The sequence below is a fragment of the Corvus moneduloides genome, chromosome 3, assembly GCF_009650955.1.
Source record: "Corvus moneduloides isolate bCorMon1 chromosome 3, bCorMon1.pri, whole genome shotgun sequence".
Classification (NCBI taxonomy): domain Eukaryota; kingdom Metazoa; phylum Chordata; class Aves; order Passeriformes; family Corvidae; genus Corvus; species Corvus moneduloides.
This window is the reverse complement of record NC_045478.1, coordinates 95,984,628-96,003,303: the sequence shown is the minus strand read 5'-3', so window position 1 is coordinate 96,003,303 and position 18,676 is coordinate 95,984,628. Positions and strand designations below refer to the sequence as shown.

The 18,676-nt window shown below is 40.9% G+C and overlaps 1 long non-coding RNA gene across 1 annotated transcript in view; it reads right to left on the bottom strand.

Moving 5' to 3' along the window:
* Window positions 1–17,375, bottom strand: part of LOC116441207 — a 44,696-nt gene extending 27,321 nt beyond the window's left edge. The window contains exons 1-7 of the long non-coding RNA XR_004238956.1: window positions 17,094–17,375; window positions 16,364–16,453; window positions 7,432–7,677; window positions 6,109–6,329; window positions 3,263–3,340; window positions 1,846–1,955; window positions 896–1,094 (exon numbers count right to left, since the gene is read on the bottom strand). This is a non-coding gene — a long non-coding RNA (uncharacterized LOC116441207). The remainder of the gene's footprint in view (window positions 1–895; window positions 1,095–1,845; window positions 1,956–3,262; window positions 3,341–6,108; window positions 6,330–7,431; window positions 7,678–16,363; window positions 16,454–17,093) is intronic.
* Between the last annotated feature and the right edge of the window lie 1,301 nt (window positions 17,376–18,676).

Sequence of the window (18,676 nt, the reverse complement as noted above, 5' to 3'; positions counted from 1 at the left end):
TTATGAATGCACAATACTTCCATGTGTAAATTCCACTGTTAGCTGGATGTTAGGGTGTTTGAAATTTGCCCTGCTACACACCAGAAATCACCAGATACACACCCCTCTGTTGTCAAATATTAGTACTTCCTAAATCTTGATCTTTAAACTGCAACATAGAATGTGTAAAATGCTCATGACATAAAACTGAAAATAAACCTCTGCTTTCACTTAAAACCTGTGAGCACTGACTTCACACACAAAAGGCCTGGTATGGAAAGACAGACAGGCACCTTCATTTTCTATTAACTTCAATCAGCTGCAGCAAAGTGATTGGATCTCTACAGAAGGTGCTGAATAAGATCATATAGAAATTCACAGAAGTGTCTGAGTGCTGTTGAACATGTTTTCTGCAGATGCTTAGAGGTGCAGAACAAAGGCAGCTGAAAACAGACTTGGTAAGTTTACAATTTTACTTTATCAGTGTATTAAATTCCCATTCAACATCCATAAGGCACCACGCACTTGTTACAGAAAAAATAAACAGCCTCATAAAAACTAGACTTGCCACTCTTTGCTTTGCCTTGCATCCCTCTTCTTTTCAACTGTGAGCAAGTAAAACAACCCCCTGACAGCTGGATGTGCAGAAGTCTGTGCCAGCAGTGTCCTGGTCTGGAGCATCACTGCAGGCTGGAATGCTGACGCTGGCAGGGCTGCCACTGCGTTTACTTAACACTCATTTCTCTCAGTCTGCTTCAGACCAGAAATGCAGGCAATGAAAACCTATTCAACCTTTGGGAACCTCGGTCGTAGCGGTTTAGCAGAGCAGGGTTTGTGCAGGTACATGAAAGAGGCATTCAGAAGACACTCCCATTCCAGGGAGGCAGAAAGAGAACCCCCAGCTGTCTCTGGTTACCTTTTATTGGCATGAAAAGCAGGAGGCAGGAGGGGCAAGGTTTCAGGACAAATGAAAAACAAGCTTTCTAAGATTCACTGTTCAACCTCAAAACAAAAGCTCAGCGAATTCAAGCTACAGGATCTTAGTTCCATTTCTTTCAGTTTAGTACAGAGACGAGAATGAAAAAACTGCTTCAAGTAGTGGATTAAACATTAATCTGAAACAGAATTAGAGAGAAAAAAATATACATTATGAATTCAGCTAGTTTCCTAGACAAATAAAGAGCAAATTGGCAAACACATGAGAAAGTTTACCATGTCAGTAAGTATCCAAGGCTCTTTGGTTAAAAACATTTACACCACGATGATAGCTGGACAAAACAGCTGTCACAGAGGCATTATTAAGTAGAGGGTGTAATCTGTAAACATTCACCACCCAAATTAAACCAAGGTCTGTTGAAATGGAGGAGAAATGCCTCATTTCAGAAGGCAAGCCCAATGGCTGCAGATAGCCCAGTGGTACCTTCCAGAGGAAGCCAGCCCAGGGCAACATGAGGGTGTGGGGGGCACTGGCAAGAGTGTCACTCCTTGGAGCCACCAGCAGCTGGGGAGGAGGAATGCTATCCCCTCTGAGCCAACAGGGATAGACAGCTTGCAAAGTCCTGCACTGTCCCAGCCTTGCTGCATGCCTGAACAAAACCCAGTTTTGTGTCTTGCATGACACGGCACACTCTCCTCCCTAGGTGTGGTGGATGTCCAGATTAATTCTGGGTTTAGTGTATTGAGCTCCTTAGGAGAGAAGATGGAGGGGCCAAAGCATCCCCACAGAAGCTTCCCCTCAGAAAACCCAGTGCCCCTCATGTGCCCATGAGCAGTTTGTGTACCATGCAGCCGTGCTACATAAGGGCACAGCATGGGGACCCTCCCTGCAGGCCATAGCACAGCCCTGTGTGGCAAAGGTCAGCATACCTGCTCGTGAGAGGTGAAGAGATAAGTCTTAGTGCAGCATCCAAGTCCTTCCCATTAAATGGGGACAGTACAGAGTTCCTCCTTCTTAGGAAATGTAAGGTCCTCAGACCCTGCAGAAGAGGGGACCGCAGATTTAGTGACCAATAAATACATTCAACAGTTAAACAGATTATGTCAGTTGCAAAAAGATAAATAATAACCACGACACCTAATATTTACACACTTCTCCATACAAACCTATTATTTTTCTGTAGAGGTGTACAAATATGACCTAACCAGTCACCTGAGGACACATGGTCAAAGCCTTGGCTTCTTGATGAACTGCAGAAGTCTTTTTAAGCGTGACCACATGCTCCAAAGTTTGTTGCATTGAATCTAGGCAACACAAGTTTAGGTACACTTCTGTAAATACCTTGAGATAACTCAGAGCCTTGTATTAATTTAGGTGGCCTTCATGACACCTAAATGTAGGTGGGTTTGTGAGACCTGAAAAAATGATATATACTAGGTTAGGGGGAACTGTAATAATTTTTCAAAGACCAGTAATTTACATCTAGATTATAAATTTTTGCTGCAGTTTCAATTTCATGACAGATATAAACTACCCAGAAAATAAACTATCTGGTTGAAGCAATGATCTGGATAGCATGCTAGCTATCACCTTGATACACAGTGAGACAGAAAAACAGGAAGGATTTATTTGGAATTCATTTGGCATTACTGTAGGATTTTCTGCAAGGGAAAATATGCAGGTGTTTATGTAATTCCTTAGTTCTTTGAAGAGGTGAAATGTATAATTTAGAAAAAGCTCTTAGAAACACTTAAGAGAAAAATATTTTACTCATTACAGTAACTTCTTTTTTTCTAGATCATTCTTTTAGTCTCTTAACATATCTTAAAGCAAACACAGACTGCCAAATATTTTAATCAGAATACTTCTGATCTGTAATCTCTCTGACACAGATCCTGTCTTAATAAATCATTTCACAGTCTTGAAGAACCATTAGAAACAAACTACAGCCTTTGCAGTCATGATATAAAGTTACTTGGCATTCCCGTGGGTGATAGGAGAGGATAGAAAAAATGGTCAAAATTCAGTATTGATGTCTGAATATTTACAAATTGGTGGATAAGGACTTGATTCGTGTCATTTGTCAGGCCATGATACTGGAGCTGATCTTAAAAGCTGACATTAAATGTTATGAGAGAATATGATGAGGTGCATTCCTAGAGAAATCTGACTGAAGACAACAGAAATCACCCCACCAACATAATACGATTTGGCTGGTACTCAATGTTGTAAAATGCACACTGGGGATATCTCAGACCTTTCACACACCAAATACATTTTGGACACTACTTTAGAGATAAATAAATTGGTATTAGTCTTATTTTGCTAAAAAGAATATTTACTGACAGCATCTTTTCATATCTTCTCAGATTTTATGTTGGTGGCAAATCTTGCAGGTGGGAGAGTAAATACTCCAGCAGACATCTGCAAAACATAATGCAGTTATATTCTGTTATTAAAACTACACTCTTTCTAGTGTTTTTCATGGCATTCTTTTGCTATGTAATACTCTGCTTTACTAGTATCCCAATATGTCCCTGATCAATTTTTCATCATGATTACCTTTGCCCACCTGACTCCTCACTTGCAGAGTCCTTTTAGCCCTTATTTGGGCAAGTTACACTTCCCTTTCTGTTTTAACTATAATGGGCAATTGTATGTCAGTCCCTTGTAGAGAATGGACACTGCACCTGCACCTGAGCTCCCACCCACACAACCAACATTGGCAGATTCTTGTGGTTCACATTTCTGTTACTGTGCCAAGTTCTGTTCTGTCATGTGCTACTCATCTCCTCCTGTTTTCTCCTTGAACATGTGCTCTTTCCTTCTTCTCCTCAACTGCCCCACCTTCCAGAGCAGAAAAAGGAGCTGCTCCAGTGGACATGGCCAGAGCCTGTCCAGAGTGTTCTCTGAGTCTGCTCCCACACTACCGCAATATCTAACCCTAGCACCAACTTGGAAGTCCTACCCATTTCTGGGCAAAGCCTACTGCTCATGCAATATGCTGGTTCAGCAGAGAAGTAGCAGTCTTTGAAGGGATTTAGCTGAGTTCAAAATGAAATTTTTTTTCCCATTTATACATATGAACAGCTGCACCCCTGTTTTGACATCCCCGCTAGCCAAGACAGGAGAACAAACAGAAAGCTTTCCAGGAGTGGCCTTCAACAAAAATAACAAAACTGACTTAAATGGTTCAAAGCCACATAGGAAGACCTGTCCCTTCCAAAACCTGGAATAATGAAAAAGAACAATCCTGGTGACAATATTATTTGCTAGCAAACAGATCCAAGCTCTATGTGACTTGCAACATGTAGTAGTAAATGCAATAAATGGCAGCATCTTACTTGCAGGAAACACCAACCAAAAATTTAGTACTAAATATTATTAGAAAATACTAAAGAATTTGAAACCTTTGCTTCAGATATCAGCATCACTAATTACTGATTGCACAGAAAAATCACGACAGGCTTGCTAGAAAGGTTTTATAACCTGATTCCAAATGAACAGTAATAAAATGTGAAGAAAAAGTTTGAAATAATGAAATAAAGCAAGTTATCATCAGTCCCACTGATTTACATCAGTATTTACCCACCATGAGATGGTTGGTATTCAGGGAAGTTTTGGTAAATATTTTACTGACTCACTTCTTCAGGGCATTTCTGTTAGAAAGAACCCTTGAAAAGGAGACAGTAGACATATTTTAGAGGAGCATGCAAAGGTAGTTGCAACAGAGGCACAGAACTAGAGATTAATGTGCAAGATTAATGAAAATTTAGATATCATCAGTTGTTTATCCAAAGTTTCCTTTCATTTAGAAACCAGGCTTACGAGATGATGTAACATCTGTCAAACCAGACATAACCATTGAACTCTCCCACTCCATCTTGACTCCTTCTGCTCTTTTCCTGTATTTCAATGCTAGGTTGTACATGAATAGAAAATTATTATTGTGTTTTTACAATTCTTGGGAGTAAATATGTCCCAGTTTGGGGAAATCCTTTTATCTGGACCCACTTACTCAGCATCACAACAATCCGGTATAAAAATACTACTTACACTTCCAGCTGCTGCCACTGCCTCACAAAACAGACCAAAATTTTGTACACAACTTTGACTCCTATGAAGTAAACATAAGTTTCACAAACAGTTTCCTTCCCACCACTGAGAGAGAATTGCCTATGAAATTCAGACTGCACAAAACCAGAACAAAACGCTTTGGAGGAGGAAGCCACGGTTACACCATAACTATTTGATGCTGCAGGGGGAAGAAGACATAACTTAACTTGTTCAAAGCACTTGTACTGAGCACCTTTTTCTTATCACTTATCCTGGGTAACAGACCTCATCCAATTGATCTTTAGTTGGATAAGTAATTTTCATGACCTCCTGGTCATTAAAGTGTTTTTCTCCTCTATCTGTCATTATACAGACTGAGGATTACAAAGTTTTATGAAGTCTTTGGGAAGGGGTTTTCCTTGCAAGCTTTAAAAAAAACCAAAGTATTTCATCATTCAAAGAAGGTGCAGTGAACTTTCATGAAGATTTTTTCTACTTTCCAGTGTTGTGGCTTTTTATTTTCTGTAAGGTAATACAAGCAAGAACAGTTTCTGGAAAAACACCTGAAAATACTGTGAACAGAATCACAGAATAATAGAATAAGCCAAGTTCAAAGGAACCCATCTGGATCATCAAATCCAATTCCTGACCCTGCACAGGACGCCCCAAGAATCACATAATGTGTCTGAAAGCATTGTCCAAACACTTCTTGAACTCTGTCAGGCTGGTGCTGTGACTGCTTTCCTTGGGGAAAGTAGTGCCCAATCACTCTCTGGGTGAAAATTTTTTTCCTGGTATTCAACATAAACCTCCCCTGACACAACTTGGCGCCGTTTCCTTGAGTCCTGTCACTGGTCACCACAGAGAAGAGATCAGTGCCTGCCCCCCCCCTTCCCCTCATGAGGAAGTTGTAACTGCAGTGGCTCCTCAATCTCCTCTTCTCCAGGCTGAACAGACCAAGTGACCTCAGACACTCCTCATATGGCTTCCCCTCAAGGACTTTCACCATTCTTTTGTCCCTCCTTTGGACACTCCCTAATAATTTAATGTCTTTTTCATACTGCAGTGACCAAAACCCAGCACTCGAGGTGAGGCTGCCCCAGCACAGAGCAGAGCTGGACAATTCCCTCCCTTACCGTATGGGTGATGCTGTGCCTGATGCTCCCCCGGAGACACTTGGCCCTCCTGGCTGCTGGCTCATGTTCAGGACATAATGTAAGGGAGGTAACATGGAGGAAGTCAGGAGATTGAGCTGCACTCAGGACTCTGTGTCACTTCACAGACACTGCTGCGATACAGCTAGCAACCAGAGATGGAGGCCTGTATGGTTTCTATTATATTATTGTCCAAAACAACACTAGAAGATAAAAAGACACAGCTGTGAAGTACACTGTGATGGGGTTTCAGAAAAATAACTCCAGTTTCATATCTCAGTTGGGTCATGCTCACACAACAGGAATAAATATTTTGTAATTGAATCAGCTGAACTGGACTTGTATAAACAAGACCTGATAAAGTTTAAGTTTTGTCTGACAGTTTCCAATGTTCAACTGCAGCTTTTTTCTGAGAATTTCCTATTCCTGGAATTTATGAATTTTTCATGAGTCCTCTGATGAACTGTGAACACATAATGGGAGATTAGGTGATTGAAATTAATTCTTGTGTCCAGTTTGGAACTTAATTAGCTTGGTTTCAAACACTGAATTGTAAATGTACTGAGAGTATGCTACTCCAAACACTAATTATTCTATTTCTAAATTGTTCTAGGACTATTCAATGTGTTTACATGCCTTGTTTACAAATGTCTCCAGGATTTTAAGCAGTTCAATTTAATAACCCCAGTAAAGACTAAGCTTAAAGGTCATCCATGTCAGTGTGATCAAAGTCTCTCTGTTCCTAAATGAGTGCACAATTCAGTGCAATGTAGCTAATACAATGAAATCAGTGCTGTCAAGTGATAGGCAAGCAAATCGCAGCCTGGAAGAAGGTCTAAAGGCAGAAGGCCATTCCTCTCAATGTAATCCCAGTCATCCCACACTTCTGACTAGAATTCCCTCCCCCCCCCAAAAAAAAAAAATCCCAAATCCACCTTTCACCCAAAACAAGAAAAATGAGTCAAAAATCACTAGCAAAGGATGATGTGAATGCAGTAATCCATCTATTATTAAAGCACCTACAAACTGCCTAAGCAGAATCTCACTTTTTTTCCTTCCCCAGAATGGCATTTTTAATGTGAATATTTTTGATTGATTTTCTAGGAGGACAAAACCTCCACAAACCAGAAAGCAAATGTAAAAAAAACCCTATTTCAATATTTAAATTAAGCAGTCTTGCTGCCTATATTACTAAAATATAAATTATAATTTCTCATGTTTCCTTAGAAAAAATATGCATATTTAAATTTCTGGGTGCAAGGAAGGGCTTAGGGGTAAACGACTGCTGGAAAAAGATACACTGACCTAAAGGTAAGAAGAGGAAAAGTGAGGATGTATCCCAGAGACTCTTCCATTTCCTGTTGCCACTAAAGGAAAGAACAAGAACTGAGAAGGTTCCTGCCTGCTGCTGGCTGGCTTTGTATATTCCCTGGTGTTTCACTGCTTCGGTCTTGGCTCAGCAAGAGTTTTCTCACCCAGGCATCTGTGTCAGTTAATAGCAGTAAGACCAGAAAGAGATAACTCAGCAACATCAAGGCAACTCTCTTCTCTCTACAGGAAAGAAGATGTGGAATAGAATTAGATGCCAAAAAAAAACCTCAAAAAAACCAAACAACAAACACCTCAAGCCACCTGTCCATCCACACTGAGAAAAATCTGTGCAAGGAGCAAGCGGATACTTTTCTGCCTAACAGAATAAGCAGATTTTCTAAATTTGAACACCTCTGACAGCATCATAGTTCATATAGCTGTGTTGAAGGAATGAGACTATGAAATCTGCCTGTGGCCATATCTGGGAACTCTCCTGCAAATGGCCCATGCCTGCGTTAGCTACCTCCTTCAGCTGGTGGAAGTGGGTGGCTGTGTGCAGCCTGCCTGTTGGAGTGGCCTCTGCAATGACCAAGCTCCATGGAATGCTCTAAAGGGCTAGGGCAGAGAATAGCATGGCCCAAATGGGGACATTCCCAGGCACAGCTTAACTTATTACTGGTACTTACACAGCACTGATGTCTTTTTAAACTAGCATGCTATACCTGCTTTTTCAGGAGGCAGTCACAAGTGACCAGCAATCCGGTTACAAACAAGAGGTGCTTGCAAGGAAAACTAGAGGTCTTCACTCTGTTGAGCTCAGGGATGAGCTGCAGGTTTTTGGGGGGTACCTGAGAAGCAGGTACACCTCAACAGCATCACAGACACCTTAACATGGACTCCCTATATCATCTTCTAATTTTGCTTTATAGAACTTTGTGTGACAACACTTAAAAATTCTCAAGATCTAACACAAAAGTGCATGTACTGCAAACAGCCTCTCAGCAGCTATATTTGCATTCATTGTTACTCCTTAACCTGAAACCTCAGGTTTAAATAACTGTCAACTGATATTATCAATGTTTAGTTTATGAGTCATTCAGCCAGCACAATGGGCAGGGGAAGAAAACAGCACCTTTACAACACATGCCCTAATTTTTCTGCTGCCATGGGGAGCAGGAGAAGCAGAGAGGGCACAGGAAGGATTTGTATCCTGAACAAAAATATATGTCCCAGCCCAGAGTTCTACCTGTTAGGCACACATAAACTCATAAATCAAGTTATGAACCGAACAGCAGGAAAACAGCTCTGGGACATTAAACCAAATGTTTTGGTATAGTTTCAAGTTGCAGCACGAAACTTTCTGCTAACTTGCTTCCTATTTAAATTTGGTCCTTCACACAAACCACAGATTTCTGTAAGTTGTTTTTTTTTTTCTTTTTTTTCCCCATCAGTGAGTCTCCAGAAATTGGAAAAGAGGGGAGGGAGAGAAAAATCACTGCTCTGGATTTGGTTTTATACAAAGGTCATGTAAAGAAGGAAATGTCTGCCCTCCCACACACACGTGCTAAGGACAGTTTTGCTAAAATTAGCCACTGGTGGAAAAAGCACAGAATCGAGCTGTTCTCACGAGTCTTTCTCTTTTCAGCAGAATTCTGCACCATCCCAGAGCCCAGCAGACTCAGCCTTGCCGGGTGTTGAGCACCTCGTCTGGCCACTGGCTCCAACAAAAGCAGCAGAGAGCAAGGCACAGTTGCCAGTCTCAGATTGCACAGATATGCCCAGACTAGAATCATCTGGGATGCATTAGACTGGGAAATCTCTCGTCTGTGCTAGCATACCTGCTTTTTATTCAGGGCAAGTGTCATTGAAACAAGATTTATATGTTTGACTGCACTGATAAAATTGTCTACCAGAATCTGGGTTGGTCACTCTTATCTCAATATTAAAATTAAATATTCCTATGAAAACTAGCCTTGACTTTTGTTGCACAAGGTAACTAAAAAACTATTTGTTTTCTTTAAAGTGGTGAATTGCAGATATCAGTATAAAACATAAGGACTGGAGTGGAAAATTTTGCATTATGGCACTAGGTGATTATGTTTTATCTGGGCTGCAAAATAATTTTCGTATTCTCCATAAATTGTTATAGCTTCTAAACCTGATCACAATTTCAACAGTAACAGACCAAAAGCAGTATGCAAATACTGATTTCCTATCTCATGTTCAGGTCCTGCTAGCAATTGTTCAAGTACAAGCATATTAGATTTATGAGTGTTTCCTTAATCTGCATTCTTTATTCAGAGATGCGGACCCTTGCCGACACCTTTGTGATGCCTGGTTAACGTTCAGGGCTTCAATCTCTTTCTTGTGTTTTCCAGCACTTCCTTGCTTCAGCCAAATCAAAACCACAGGCAGCACTGCAATACTCAAATTTTTGCCAGACAAAAAACAGCCCCAGAAAGTTCCATGGCCTCCCTGTGTGGTCAGCTGGAGCAGGCAGACCCTTCCTAGGGGCACTTATTTTTACCATCACCACCCCCACCTCTCCAAAGTAACACACATGGGATTAATTGTCCTCTAGACACGCCTATTTAGCCTCATTGACTATAAACGGGGCTTAGGTGACTAAATGCATTTCTCAAAATAGGCAAGATGTATCTGTTACTGGAACCTAAGCCTCAAGGAAAAAAAAAAAAAAGAAAGAAAAAAATTACCTTCAATAAGAACATGGTCACCTTTTCCTTTAAAAGCCCTACTCTGTGGACCCCATGGGATCATGCACCAACTGGACACTCTACAACTGCCCTGGCTTCCAGTTATTTCTGGTGCAGGTCTTGTCCTTGATTTTTGACCTTTTGGAGCCCCCTTTGTGTTAGGTAACACAGCTCACTCACTTTCCCCAAAATGCACAGGAGAGTAAAGCAGGAAAGTGAAAGCAATAGCAATATACCATCAGGTACGGAAAGAGTTAAAGACACAAGGAGCAGGAAAGCTGTCTTTCTTTAGGAACTCCTACAGTTTCAGTCACTTATTAAAAGAGGATTTATATTTCTGAAGTCAGGATCTGTACTTCCCCTCTCTGCCAAAGCCGTGTGTTTCTCGGCCAGGCTGTGATGAAAAGGGCCCTCCCTTGCCCATTGCCAGCCAGCGCTGACGCCATCCTGTCATTCTTTTTCACCTTGCACACATGTTGAGGCTTCTCTGTGGAAGTCTTGCTGAGACACACATCTCTTTGTCTCTTGTTGCTCTCTGCTCAGGAGGCCTATTTTTTTAATCCCAGATTTCTTTGCACATTGCTCAAGCAGGAATGTTTCTGGGATTTCCGTGAAGGAGGATCCATACATGTAAATAATGCAGTTCACTAATGGCATCCAACCATCCATTAAAGCCAGAAGTCATTTCTATGGAGACAGGGCTGTACAGAGCTCTAACTAGGAGGTCTTGCTCTTGTTTGAAAAGTCAGACGTACCTAACTACAACTGATCCAAGCAGGAAGGTCAGGAGGATGGGCCACTTTTGCACCACAGCGGGATTTGGCAGGTGGATGTGGAACCAGCCACAGGGTGATTTAGCTGCAAGAGGCACCTCTCCTACCTGCATTTCTAGAGAAATGCTGCAAAGGCTCAGTGTCTCTCAACAGTACTTCTCCCTATTGGAAGGGAGAGAAGCAGAGGCCATCCTTGAGGCTGAATTTAAAGACGTGGCTAGGGATTGTCTAGATTTTTTTTACCTGCTGGTATGCATTCTTGGCTGATCTGTGCACGTCAAGCATAGATGGCTACAAAGGAACTCCTGCAGCCACTTCCCTTTCCCTGGCCAGGTCACTTCCATGTATCCCACTCTGTTCTCCCAGTAAAGAATGAGTCTTTCACAAATGGGCATCACCATCATTTGCCAGAGGAGGTTGAGCTAATAGGCAGCAAGAACACTGCACAGCAAAGACACAGCGAGCACTGCAGACCACTCCCAAGATCAGCTCAGATATGATGCAGGTGTAGCCACAGGCTTTCCTTGTGGGAAGGAGAGAAAATTGGATAGCTGTATGTTATGTGTCTCTGAGGTTTTTAGAGTGACGAGAATAAAGTGAAACAAGATTAAGAGGCATGTTAGGCCGTCTCTGACAGATCTTTTCCACTTACTGGGAAGAGTCTCCCACTGACCTCCTGGGAGGTTCTGAGCCCCTGAGGACTCCACAAAGAGGCTAAAATTTTCAGCCACAAATGGCACTGTTTTCTGAGCAAGGCTAAGCTATCTGGGAAGGTATCAGTGCAGCCTGTTGCTACTGATACTGTGAGCAGAAGACAGAAACAGTGGATCTTTTGTTTATCAGCCCTCTACAGTGTACAGCCCCTTTGTGAATAATAAGTCACCTTTCTGCAATTCTCATACAGTGCAATGCAACAGTTTCAAGTCAGCTCAGTTAAACTGAACCTGTAATCAACAGATATCAGTGAGTTAAAATAGTGCTGATAAGAAAAATGTCTGTACAAGGAAATTCTGAGGAGCACAGTGCAAGAATAAGTTAAACCAGGGAGGACATGTTCTTTCTAATAAATGCAAGTTACTTTTGGCTGGTCTTCAGATCTCAGGTTTACTGCTCATACTATGGAAATCATTATATCACCTTATCATGGGCTCAGATGAAGCAGTGCTTACTCATGCTTGCAAAGCATTTACAGATTAGAGAGAGCAGGGCCTGTAAAACCATAAAGAATACCTTGTTATTATTATTATTTGACCAGAGCAATAGGGAAATAGGCTTTAAAAATGCTTCAGCTCATTAGTTCATAACTATCTTTTAGTAGCTAGAAGTTTAGCTGACAATCTAAAAGCAAAAACCAGCAAGCTGCAAGGTAGCAGGTTCAGACTTCATTTGTCTCAATATAGGCTTATTTTTTTGCCCCTACCACGGCTGGTAATTACTTTTAACAGTGTTTTTAATCCAAAGGGAAGAAGTAGATGTAGAGGTAAAGGTAAGAAGTAGGTGTAGAGGTGAAGGTAAGAAGTAGATGTAAAGTAAAAGCAAATGAATCTAGGACTCATCCTGAAATATCTGTGTCCCAAAATGTTACCCTCTAGCCCACATCCCAAGTTGCTATCCTTCTCCCTGCATAAGCTTTTGGGGTCTCATTAATGCACCAGGCAAGTCTACACAGCAGAGAGCTGTTAGAGATCCTGAGGTAGCTTTGAGGAAACTGGCTTTTCTACATGGTGCATTGCAATGCCATGCACGGATGCTAGCTTAGATCCCAGAGGCAATACAGCCTTGTCTGTATAGCAAAGCACCCACACTAATTAGCCCTGCCCCTGAGGATGTTGCAGGAACGGAGCTAATTAGGTATGCTGAGAGGCACCCCTGTTAATTAGCCCAGGGAGAACAGAACAACACTAACAGAGCTTCCGATCATGGCATTAGCTCAGGGATCTCTATAGTGTACTTGGCTGTGTAGCATAGCTGAGCCCACAGCTCTCTTGAGCACCATCCGAAGAATCTAAATATCTTCTTTCAATCCAGCCTCACCATCTGACCCTGCTTTTGCAAGTATTCATAGTGGTGTTTTTCTCTTGATGGTAGGAAAATTAAGTAAATAGATTCAAGAGAATGAAGGAAAAAAGCCAGTAAAAACCACACTACAATAATCAAGTGTTATTAAATTCAGCTACAGGTAGCGACATGCCTGTAGGGAAGCACTGGATATTCCTAACCCGTTTTGATAAAAGGCATACTCTGGCTAGTGGTGCATGTTTTGCAAGCAGTGTATCTCTAAAGGTACTGTTAACTCAAGCCAACTCAGTCACAAACACAGATTATGATATACTAAGTTGTAGCCATGCAAGATTTTCCATTACAAGTTCAGGGCTGGATGAAATAATTTAGGCACAGGTACACACCTAGGAAAGATGGGCAGCAGTTTTATGCCCTTCTTTCTTCCCTGGCCTGCCCCATGCATTAACACAGGGCTGTTCTGGCTGCTTCTCCCACCTCCTGTCTGCAGCAGACCCAGCTCACCAAGGACCACTGCCCATACTGTGCACAGCACATGTGAGGCTCTCACCAGCACCAAGCACTGCTCACAGCTATGCCTCAAACTCCCAGGGTTGCTATACAATAGCACAGGGGTAAACACCACTCTGTCTCCACTACAGCCAGCACAGATAGGAGGAAGGTGATGTGACTATTGTTAAGGGAACATTTCCAAATATCTTTCCAGCCACTATATCGTAGGTATATGTAAAAAGGCTGAGTTTGTGCCTTTCAGAGAGAAATGTGTGTGCTTTGTGCCATTCCAGGAGGGGGTTTTGTGGTTCTTATTTTTGCAAAATGGAGCACAGTGATTTCCAATTACCTTCCAGGCATGTGTGCAAAGGCACCCATTTCTTTCCCATATGTTTCAGAAAAATGTTTTTGCACATGGGTAACTTCTGAATAGGACATAAGCCCTTAAGTCCTGGTTTGAATTCTTGATCAAAATGCAAAAATGCATGGTGAAACTTTAAATCAGCCTCAAAAGCTTATAATGTGAATCTGCTGGAACAGTTGAGAAAGCCAAAACTTTCAAGAAGTGGATATTAGGAAATCATAAATACTAGAGAAGGCAGAAGTTTCTTCTAGAATTAACGTGGTTGCAGTAGAGATAATACTAAGGTTTCTTCTAAAGATTGCTATATTTTAGGTATATAAAAGCAAAAAAAAAATCTGGCTCTTATCTTTCAGGTTCACAAGAATTTATTATTTTGATACGAAGGTGGGGGAGGTATATGCAATATATTTGAAAATCAAAGTTCAGTATTTAATCTTTACTTCTTATCCTTTAGAAAAAAAATCTTTAAAAGTATGGTTTATGTAGCTTTATGATAATTGTCAAAATAATATAGTGTCCTATAGCATTTACTAATGCAAACTGGTATCTCACACAACCTTGACTTTACAACAGAGGTTCTGGATGTATACCAGACACACAAAATGGTCATTAACTTGATATGATATGAGAAAGGTGTTGAAGTGAATAACTTATATAGTAGTAATAGTGGTTCTGTCTACTGACATTTTATCTTGCTTTTGAATGGCAAAAAAGATACTTTAACATGCCTTGTCTCTGGGCAGCTTTAGAGTGACCTAGAAACTTCTCAGTTTCAGAGTTCAAAACAGGCCCCCTCCATTTATACTTGGCTGGTGCTCAGAGACCTAGAAAATAGAAGAGACTGAAATCCTAGGCAGGAGCATCCCATAACTCTATAAAAGTTTATGCTGTGTCCCAAAATAATGAAAATACCCCAACTCTGTTTCCAGCTATATAAATAGCTCAGATTTTCAGCTCTACTGCCAGAACTTGGCTAATACCCTTCAGTTTGTTTGTCCAGTTTTACATCTACCAATAACTATTTTCTCCACTTCTATCTATTCAAAACAAAACCTGAAGCACAAAGGTTATCAACTCCCCAAACCTCTTGTGCATAGATAGACCCACAAGGTCCCTGTCAATGAACAACAGCTAATCATTCATTCTCATTATACTGGCACATAAATCTTCTGAGTGACCAGGGAAATGGGAAGCCTGCTACCCTCATAACATTCCTTGCGTGCCTGCTGAAGGCGTTGTGTCTATACATTGCCCACGACTCCCAGAAACGTGGAGTTAAGAATAATTCAAGAGACATAAGAAGGACTAGGAGGGAAGGATAACCTGCACATAATCTTTGCCAAGAAGTCCTCAAAACTAATTAATTGATGTGGTTATGAAAACAAATTAAAAAGCCTGTGATGCTAATCAGTCTTATTTCTCAGAGGCTGACTGGCCTTAGTATAGTTTCACATGTCATCAAAAAAAAAAGAAATTGTGGTTAATACAAGAGCTCATAATCTTATTCAACTTGAGAGCCCTTAAAGATTTTCTAATGGAGGTGCTACGTAGACAACAGTTTCATGTTTCTTGAGGTATTCTGCACTCACCTCTTCCAACCATTCACAGAAACTAGAGGTCCAGCAGACAACAAGCTGACATTCACAGAGATACAAGGTCATCTGTGAGACAGAAAGGTCAATCGAGTGGCCAGAAGTGTGTCTGGGGTGTAAACACGGCATTTAGCAAAAACAGCATGGTCCAGATCTGCCTGACGTGTCCATACAGGCATGGCCAATTCCTTTTGTGCAAAGGAAGAGCTGCCATTTCATATGAAAAAGCATAAACCTCTATCTGCCCTCCAAACTCTAGAATTATAAATAGTTTGAGTGACAAATACTTCTGTCACAGTGTTCGGGATACCTTCAAAAGATATTCCCAGCGCTGTATATGACTAACCAAAGCCTGGCAAAGTTCACCCTTATAAATATATCCTGGATAAGCCTGTTGGTTTGAACAGGAATTTGTGTGTCTGTGTCTAAAGGAAGAAAAGAAACAGGAAGGTTGGTCATGTCAGTCACTTGTACATTTTTCAAGCTGATTGGTAGAGTTTAATATCTATGCTTTGACAGTAATAAGAGCACTGAATTCCTAAATGTTGTGTATTATGTTGCACAACAGGTTTTATCACAAAAAGCTGAGTAATCTTGATGAATGAAGTTTCACATGTTACTGTTGAAAAAAAAATTAGACATTATTTGCATAGATTGCATTAAGTTGATTGTTTCCCACCCCTCCCAAGTATCTCAGTACCTTAGAAATAAATTATAGTCAGAAAGTTATTAAAATAAAATTTTTAAAAAGTCCTGAAGTAAATTTCAAACCACAAGACAAAGCAAACAGCACTGTAGTCTATTTTCAGACCTCCTCAAAGTTATTCATATTCTAGTTGTCAAACAATCATACAACTCCCAGACATCTTTCTTTTCCCTGAAATCCTGCTATGGAGTCTTCCACAGACACATTAAATTATTTCCTGTTCAATATGTTAAGAAAGAAGAAAGAAGCAACCACCCTTGACTCACATGTGTTTCTCTTTAAGAAAAAGGGTCTCCACAGTTCAACAAGGCGAATAGTTTTCTGTAAATGAAGTCATGCTGAGATCTTTAAAGCACCTAGGATTAGAAAAGCAGTATTGGTAGCAATGGCATTGTCACACAAACTAGAAATACTCCTTCTCACCCTGTTTTTTTAATTCCAGCCTTCCTGGGACAGTGTCTCAACCTGTACAAACCAGATTCTCTGCTAAATTTACAACTGTGTTGAGAAACGTGTCACTGCAGAGAAGCACAAGGAAAGCTGTGTGAAATACTAAGGGTTTAAATGCCCTTTCAAAAATATTTGTTGTCGTTCTGACCCAACTGGAAGAAAAAGGGAGACAAAACATTTGCAATAGCAGCTTGCCTGTGTTGGTAGAGCCTGAATATGGGATTTTGCCTGGTTTATTTTAAGTCTGAGCAGCTAGCAGCTGGAGTATGTCCCACATGCTAACACTTGGAATTCCCCAGGGAGAAGGCTTGTTTCAAATGTCCACGCCAGCCCTCCAAAGCTGGTCGTCTTTGCGCTTTATTAAGTTTATGTACTCCATCCTTGCCTCAAGTCTCGATGGAAATGCACCTATTCTGAACAACTGAACGTCCTTGCCAGCTTCACGTGGACTGGTTTTGATTTAAATGCAATCTATGAACAATATCTACTTGCACACGCATACACACCCCAGGCAGATACTGAACAGACGCAGCCTTACAGACTTACACAGCAGCTGTGACAACAACTGATGTCACCTCCTTTGCAGAAATTTCCACAAGCGTCTTCCAAAGGCCAAGTTAAATGAGATAGAGCTTATCAGTTTCTTTAAAGTGCTCTGGATGAGACCAGTCCATGTGACCCCCTTCCTGGCCACGGGGGTGTGGTATGTCACAGTTCCCCTATCAGCTGGCACATGGTGGTGGGAGATATGAGACAGCAGAAAAGTAGTAGTAACAACATCACCCAGACTGCTGAAGACAGAGCGAATACGCTGAGTAACTTCAGTGTGTGCTCACTTACTTTCTGAAAACAGGTGGAGGGTTTTCAGCCCTGACTTCTGCTTGCACATCCTACTCGGCACAGATGGGTGGCAACGTTGCCAGCTATGCTTTGGAAAGGCTATGGTTCGTTAGCATCGTATTAACGCCTTTAGCAGTCAGTTGCAATTTTTTTTTTCTTCATGGACTTATCCCTTCTTTTGCATATTCTGTGAATAAAAAAGAAATTACTAGCAAGGATGTTTTTCCAAAAGCACTTGCTTAAGATAAATTCCCTGCCTCAGTTCTTGCAACAGAAAGACTAGAGAATTTCAGGAGATACACTCTTCAGTTTTACTGCTGAAACTACAGAATGTTTCCTTCACTCTCTTTAATTATTATTAAATAATCAGTTGTAAAGAGTTCATTTTTAAAGTTTCTCACAATAATTACTTTTAGTCAAAACACCAACTAGCCAATAACATATTAACAGAAACAAATATGTAATATTTGCAAAACATCTCAATACCTCATACTTGGTAGGACAAAAAGACTTCTTATTTGAAGTAAATTAAAAACATAGCCATAGTGTTGAACATTGCATTCAGCAACTTGCAGTTTTCACCCCAGGGCTCACCCAGTTTCTCTACATGGGCTTTTTAACACAGAGGACAGCCTTAAGCTCTTACCCCAAGCTAGTTATCATATTTTGGTTAACAAATGTTGGTAACGCAACAATTTTCTTTGTGAATGTGCGCTTTCAATCTCTGAATTCAAATTCTTGCACCAGCATAGTTGAAGTCACACTAGATCACTTGAGCATGTCCCTTGTAAATTGTGCTATTGGTGCAAGAGTTTCTGGAATACAGCAGCACGATGTAAAAGTTCTGGCTCTAGCACAGCAGTGAAATATAGGTATACAGTATATGGAAGTACTGAAGAATTTGTGGCAACAGCACCAAGAGAAGTTGAAATTCAGTCTTATGTTCCATTCCCATACTCCTCCTCCTAGCCCTGCTACTGAACATGGAATGACAAAAGTTTGGGAATTTTAAATCAGATTTTTTGCAGTTCTGCCAGATTGCTCCAATCTTACTGTCATCTCACACCTGTTAAAAATCTCCCTGACTCATCTAGCCAGCTCACATTGGATGAAAAAAGCTAGCTTGCCTTCACCCATTTCCTCTTTCAAAGTTAGGTATCTGCAGATAGAAAAATAAGCTTTCTGGGGCACAGACAGCCTCTCCTATTTCAACTGTGGTGTACCCAGCTCAAAATTGTGGCTGGAACCTGGATGTTAATGTCACCTTAAATAATAATATTTTTTCAGGT